The sequence below is a fragment of the Mizuhopecten yessoensis genome, unplaced genomic scaffold (assembly GCF_002113885.1).
Source record: "Mizuhopecten yessoensis strain PY_sf001 unplaced genomic scaffold, ASM211388v2 scaffold8841, whole genome shotgun sequence".
NCBI lineage: Eukaryota > Metazoa > Mollusca > Bivalvia > Pectinida > Pectinidae > Mizuhopecten > Mizuhopecten yessoensis.
Genome location: NW_018407749.1, coordinates 257,293 through 264,868, shown reverse-complemented (window position 1 = coordinate 264,868; position 7,576 = coordinate 257,293).

Here is a 7,576-nt window from a genome sequence, read left to right as displayed (position 1 = left end):
CAGAAAAAAGGTCTTTTGATGGTTACATAATCTAAATTAAAGGGAGAATATTCAAGTAAAAACACCTTGAGCTGAACTCTTCTTTGTGATAAAAGCTATAGTTGTACTCTTTACCTTTAATAAATATCTACCACAATTGTCTATACTAATCGAAAAATGAGTTGTTTAGATTGCTAAATCATCTAAAATTAAAGGGAGAATACATATAAGTAAAAATCACACTCCGAGCTGAACTCTTCTTCGTGATAAAAGTTAAAGTTGTACTCCATACCTTAAATAAATGTCTACCACAATTGTCTTGGTTAACATCTTGAACTATGTAAGATGTGAAGGTTGGGGCCCATTGACGTCGTGCTCATTCCTTGTGGACATCCGCTAAATTCAAGTACCAAATGAATGGAGGCTTAAATTTTTCAACTTAGTGGATGGCTTTACGAATACTCAAAACTTATTATGCTGTATCAATTGCTAAATATCTTGAGAAGAGATTTAAACATTTCAAATGTGGTATTATGCGCACCTTACTTAGCAAACCTCTCAACTGAAACGAGCCCCTGCAGGTCGGTAGCATGTATCGTAAGAGGCGACTAATGTGGGAAACCACTGCAGGATGGGGGATTTGCTTTTGTGCAGTCTAATTGAGGACACAAAAGTGACCAAAATAAATCTGCTGCACCCTTAGCAATAGTTAGGATGTTTAACCTCTCTACTTCTAACCACCTTTTGTTTCCTAGTGCCTTGCTTGGCAATACCTCATTTTGGCTTTAAAGTTGAGCGTTCGCCCGGGTGAGGAAGGCAATGGGTTCTGTTCCCCAGGTCTGGGCATACCAAAGTCCTTAAAATGGTAGTTGTTATTCCCTACTTTACGTTCAGCGTTAAGGATAATGGTAACAACTGGTTCACTTGTTGTCAGTATAATGTGACCGGGCGTAATGCAATGCTGGGTGCATTTGGCATGGTATTTCAGTGAGATAGCACTATAAAGTCGGCATCAGGTCCGCGCAATCCCAAGGAGGTAAGTGCACCAACATGCCCTGTCTCCAGCACACATGTACGCATCCACAACATACACGGAGGCACCTCCTTAAATGACCTAAACCGTTAATAGGACGTTAAACAAAATAAAACCATTCCAAACCACATGAAACGAATTCCTAAGCTTGTCCGAATCTTAATTTCTAAAGCAATGGGATGAATACGATGTTAATCATTTGACAAGTTCACTAAAATTGAAAAAATAAAAAACCCACAGCTCGTGAACTCTCTTTATCATGTTAACAAACGCTTTTTAGTTGATTCCAAAATTTTAAAAGAAATACAAAAAAACACTTTGCTAAAGCTGGTTTCCTTCTTTCAAGAAATTAAATGAAAACTGATAACTAAAGGTAGATCAACATAAATCACTCATTGTTGAAACCATATAAAAAGTCTCCGTTCTTGAAACATCATCATACAGAAACACTAAAAAAGGTTAATAGGTGGAAAGTGGTTGTTGTCTGACCGTGAAGCATGTCACCGCCCCAAAGGTTTTCACCACCAAAGTCATATAGATAAAAAGGTACTGTCACAATGACAATTTTATGTCGTAGGCTCCGGTAAAGGCAAAACCGCAACTCCAACGGTCTATGTGTGTCGTGGGATGAATTTCTTGTCGAGGTTAATCTCAACTCTTTATCCATATTGTCGTAACTTTCAAATTTAGGCCATAATTAAATAGTTCTTGTGAAAGAAACCTATCGAATGTTTCTATGTGGACTCGAAAAAATAAATTGTTAAACAATTTGAAAGTTACAAAAGATGTTTATTATATGACTGGTGCCAAATCCCAGCCCTGATTGGAGGAGTGACGTCACGTGACGAGTCTGTAAATATGTTACAGACCTCGTTCTATAAATAGAAAAGTGTTACAGACCTCGACATAGAAATAGAAAAGTGTTACAAACCGCTACTAAAAATAGGCCGAGGTAATTTCCCAGCCAGTCTGTAAATCTGTTACTATTCACAATACTGAATTCAAATACAAATGAATTATCTCATCAACTTCTGAACTATGTTAATATTGATGATGTCAATTGTTCAAATAATATTTACTTGAAATTAGATATCACATGAATTGAATCTGAAATTCAATTTTTGTGTATGTTATTTTGTATTTGAAGTCCTACACTCTGTGCCATGAAAAATTATTAATTTTATCGTAAAATGTCATATAATAAAACAATTGTGGACTTTAGTTTCGGTCTATCCCTGATTTACGGACCTGGTCTGAACAATATTCACCTCACCTGATTTACGGACTTGTTTTTTTCAAGGTAAGGAAGCATAACTCATTGATTATATATTTAAATGAAAGGTCATCCACTAGCAAGAGTAAAATAAGTTCATAATTGTTTCTATCAACATGACTAACACACTGATGACGTTATACTGTAACCTGAAAATAGGCAATGAAATTTTTCGCATGAAGAATAAACTAAATCATGGATAATTCAGATTGATTTATGTAATACTTTAGTTCTGAGTACATCTGAAAACTACACATATAAAACAGTGTCTTGGTAGCACATGGGTGATCAATCATGCTTAAAAAGATAAACAGAAGAAGGGAGACAACTCTACCATATGACACAACCCCATGTGTGAGGTAGCATGCTACCTTAACTGGTATTCGCTCAGCAATATTTTTGTACTGGAATGTAATATTGCATAGAGACTATACATATATGAATGTGAATACTCTGTATATGTAAAAAAATAAACATAACATCAAAACACCTTGACCCTTTTTATAAAGTATTTTTTTGTTCATGTGCTTAAAGGGGCATCACGGTGAAGTAACTTTATTTTTTGTCTTTTTTTCAAATACTACATAAACATATCAAGTGAGACTCCTTATGGAAAATAACGATCGGATTTGGCTGAAATAGATTCATAAAAATGATTAAATCTAAGAAAATCATCGGTATTTCTACCTGTCTGACCAACATTTTGTTCAGGGATTTCCCTCTACTAGCGCATGCGCATAGCACACCATTTCTTTGTAAACAAAATGACTGGCCGTGTGAAGTAAGCGAAAGAAAAGTGTTGTACCGTGTCAGCTACGAAACGCAAAGTTGCCAAATGGTCAAAAAATAGCGCAAGGAGTACGTTACGGAATCATTATTGCAGGTGGGCAATTTTCAAAGGAGAAAATAACTGCCGTAGCAGTTAGTACGGTGCATGTATTCCTCCGGATAGCCGGTTAAGCTGAAATGGAATCGACAGAAATGCTTGCGCTGTTTATGATATGAATAAATATCTAAAACTATTAAGCACGCTAGTATCTTTGTTTGAGTTTGAACACAGATGAACTTAGTTTAATATGTTAATGGGCATGTATTGGAGAGAGTTTACTTTGTGTTTCTATAATTATACAGTGGTTTATGCGAAAGGAAGGGATAAGTGACTGGTTAGTTTGATTTTGCCATGAGGCCCTCCAAGGGATAACTGTTGTGATGGCCCACGGCGTATTTTCTGGGTCACCGAGATACGTGGATTTACATAATTTATAATATTACCGGTTGCAATAAAAAATGGTATGGTTTAATTATATTGCTGAATTAAACGATTATTTTTGTTTTAACATGCAAGATTTAAATTAGCACTAATATGAATACCCGGCCTCCTCTGCCCCGGCAATATATACAAAAAAATCAGAAAGGTTTTTCCCTTGGTGTAGGGAAGATGTTTAGCCCCGCACCATCTGTACCGGCCACATTCCGGTACTAAATTCAATATATATTTAAATATATCTACTTTATGTTTATGCCTATTATCATTGTTGACATTTAATTGTAAATGTATGACGGGAGAAGGCTGTGATAAATTGTAAAAACGTGTGACCCATCCCTTGTTTAATTTTATTGGCAACAAATTTATGTTTAAAGCTAAATAAATTTTAATTCTGAACTTTGGCAAGTGTGCAATTAACTTCTAATAATGAATAATTACTGTTCAATAAGTTTGAATACGGACTTAAAAATCATATAACTTGGTTTCATAGTGCGGTAAGAAGTTGCAGTTGCCTGACGGCCCCTCTCTGGGGGCCCCTTTGGAAACCGTTTCATCTCGCTCGCACCACTTGTGTTTACTGCATAGTCAGGTGACATTATCGGCGCTATTTTTAGCAGGGCTTTCCCGAACAATTCAAGTGGTCAAACTGGACATTTGGAACGGACTATGAATATGGGGATAGCGAGGTAACATAAGTGGAAGTGCATACAATACAAACATTCATTAAAAAAAAAAACGCCTTTTGACGTGATGTCCCTTTATTGTAAGGATACGCATTTGAATAAATTACAAATTATACAAAAATTCATGACATGCAGCCTGGTATAGTAATTTTATAATGAACAAAATCAACGTACCAAAGTAAGCAGGCAAAATGATGAAATGCAATTTCATAAATATATATAACAACGTACACACATAAGTAAAAATAAGGAAAGATAATTCCTCTCTGTATGTTGTTAGAGGTAATGAATGAGTCCGTTCCAGATTTAAAGGATTGGATTGTGTGCCCTAAAACTTGGGAACACAAAAGCGACAAAAACTGAATCTACTGCACCCGCTTCAACATTTATGATATCTATATATATGTATACTTTTTCTCTGATTCCGCAACACATTTTTTCTTCCTAGTGCGTTGCCCAGTGGTCATCAGATCCACGCTATCGCAAGGAGGCGAATGCATACCCCACCTAACACACACGCATATTGAGCCAATAACCCATAGCTACTCATAGCACGCCAAATCTATTAGAACCTATCACGCTAGTGCAGAGATTACAGAAGGTAAGACAACTAAGCACTCGGAGTTTAAAAACAAAACAATTTAAAAAACAAGCATGATTTTTTTTATAATATGAGTTATTACAAATTAGGCTATCTCGCTTTAACGAGCTAAATCATCTCGTTCTGATGACGTCAATCATCTCGTTATTACGCATACGATTATAGTTTTGTTAAGACTAAGTTATCTCGATATTTAGTTTTAAATCATTTATCATTTATTCTCCCAAGGACCTTCATAGAACTTTATACTTTCGTTTTCGTGCATTTCGGACTATTGAATTGTGTGAGGTCGATTCCCGGCCATTGGTAATCCATTTCGCTTCATGATAGGTTTTTAAGAGTAGGATGATTGTACGCATAGAGTGTAAAAATTAAAGTCTCTAAAGAAAACACTTACCATCACGATGTAATGTTGTATTATATGTGTGTCGGTGTCGTCTGCCAAAAGTGTCATTTGACTTTCTACCGGAATTTCCCAAGAGAATTATTAAAACTTAAACCAAATACGGTAATAAATATCCGGCTCTTGATCAGTCAATGTGAAGTAAGGGCAAAATCAAGTCATTGGTATCGAAAGCAAAACAAACTGTACATTTCATGAAAAAATGTATAACAGTATATTACAGTTCTGGTATACACATAGAAGGCACTGAATGGAACAACTCCTCAGTACCTACAGGAACTTGTTACCCTGTATCAGCCGTCAAGATCACTGCGGTCGGAGTCAGAATCTTTGTTGTGTGTCCCAAAATCTCGAACTGTGACCTACGGAAACAGATGCTTTGGGAGGGTTTCGGCTACGTTGTGGAATAGCTTACCATCTGCTATTAGGAGGTCGAATACCCTGGCCAAGTGCTAGAGGGACATAAAAACTCACCTCTTATCGTCTGCATTTTAGAATCTTTGCAAAGACGTCATGTAAATACCACCCTTTTATTTGTTCAATTATGTGCACATTGCTTGTTAAATGTATGAAAGTGATTGCAAGCCTTTGTTGTTTGGTTTCACAATTATAACCATTACTATTATCCATATGTTGTAAAGCGCCTTAGAGTAATTTTACAAATTATATAGGGCGCTATATAAATGCTGTATATTATTATTATTATTATTTTCATCAAAGATAGAATTGGAACGTAATATAAATAATGGAAACGCAATAATATCGCATACATTTTAATATTGTGATATATTTCTCCACTCGTTTTTCCATATTCTATGCGACTCTTCTCGCCCTCGTGAGATATTTCGGCGTAATACGCCTACGAGAGTTAAAGTTGATTCCCTTATAAATCAGGAGAACGAAAAAAATCCTAACAAAAAAAGAGAGAGAAACAATTTGAATTAGCCGAACTTATATATTTTGTGTCGCAGAACGTCAGTGATTTGTATTTCATTATTTATCCATGCTCTAATTTGTCAAAATACAAAATATTTTGGATCGCATTTATAGAAATTAACTTTTGGTACAAGGGGCGTAGCTGTATAGCCCTTATCCGGAATGGTTCATTCAGGAGCAGGTCCAGGACAGGGCCTTGCTTGGGTTTGAAAGGGGTGCAAAGAGCAGTGTTTTTGTTTTATTTCATTTTCGTATAGATAGTTTGGCGGATTCACCTGCTGTCAGCGTATAGGCAGCTACATTGTACGCGTCTCGTGTTGTTTCTTAAGATTGAAAAACTATCTGTCCTGTTAAGCGTCGAATCCCTTCGGAGCCTAGCAATGACGACACACATGATCACGGACACTGCGCATGACCACACAGAGCCATATTGCACATATAAATTGATTTTTCAAAGTCCAGGTTCTTTATTTACTTGAGCCTTACGACTTATCAGTGAAAAACACATAACCAGCAGGATAATTACATGTGAACAAAAGGCCCCATTGGTGCAGTTGTCATTCAATCATTTTCATTTCGATAGAAAATAGATATGGTAACAAAATCAACCATTTCAACCCTATAGTGGCCGGTACCATGCACATCCATCGATCAGTCACGTACAGGGTTGATTGACTAACGTATGTTATACAGGCTCATGTCAGTGTATACAATTTGTTGTGCTAATCATTTTCCTCTCAATAGAAATAAATGAACAGGATGGAAGTAAAAAGTTTGGAAATTGTGAAAAGAGAAAAACATAAACAAGTTATATCATCACTGAAGAAACTTTTTTTTCTTCAATATATTGTTATTTTTGGCTGAAACGTGACATTTAACACAGAAATGTTGTGCACACGCACGGTATTGAATAGTACAAATAAAGAAAAAGAGTGCATGTTAATTTTCTTCTGAAGTGTCCGTGTAGTTACCATTATCGTAAAAATTGTAAGAAAATACTTGAAATGTCCAGAATATTGACATCACAACTTATCACAAAGCTAACAATGCTCTGCTATGAGAAAGAACAGATATAAACATGTATGTTATTTTTATCTTCAGTCAGCCTTCTTAGCTTTGTGCTTAGTTGTGATATATTCAATAATTGCATGTCATCATTCTGGGCATTTGAAGCATTTTAATCCTTATAGTTTTCTTCGTTATATATATATATTTGTTTAGTGACTACATGGATACTTCAGGAATATATTTGTAATGTGCGAATGCACATTTTTGTGTGTGTTCCCAAATTCACCTTCCAGACAAAAACCGCCACAACAAACTACAATGTACATGGTAGGCCTAATTAAATTAAAAACAAAATATCAGAACCAGAATATATATTTAATTAAAAAGACATTT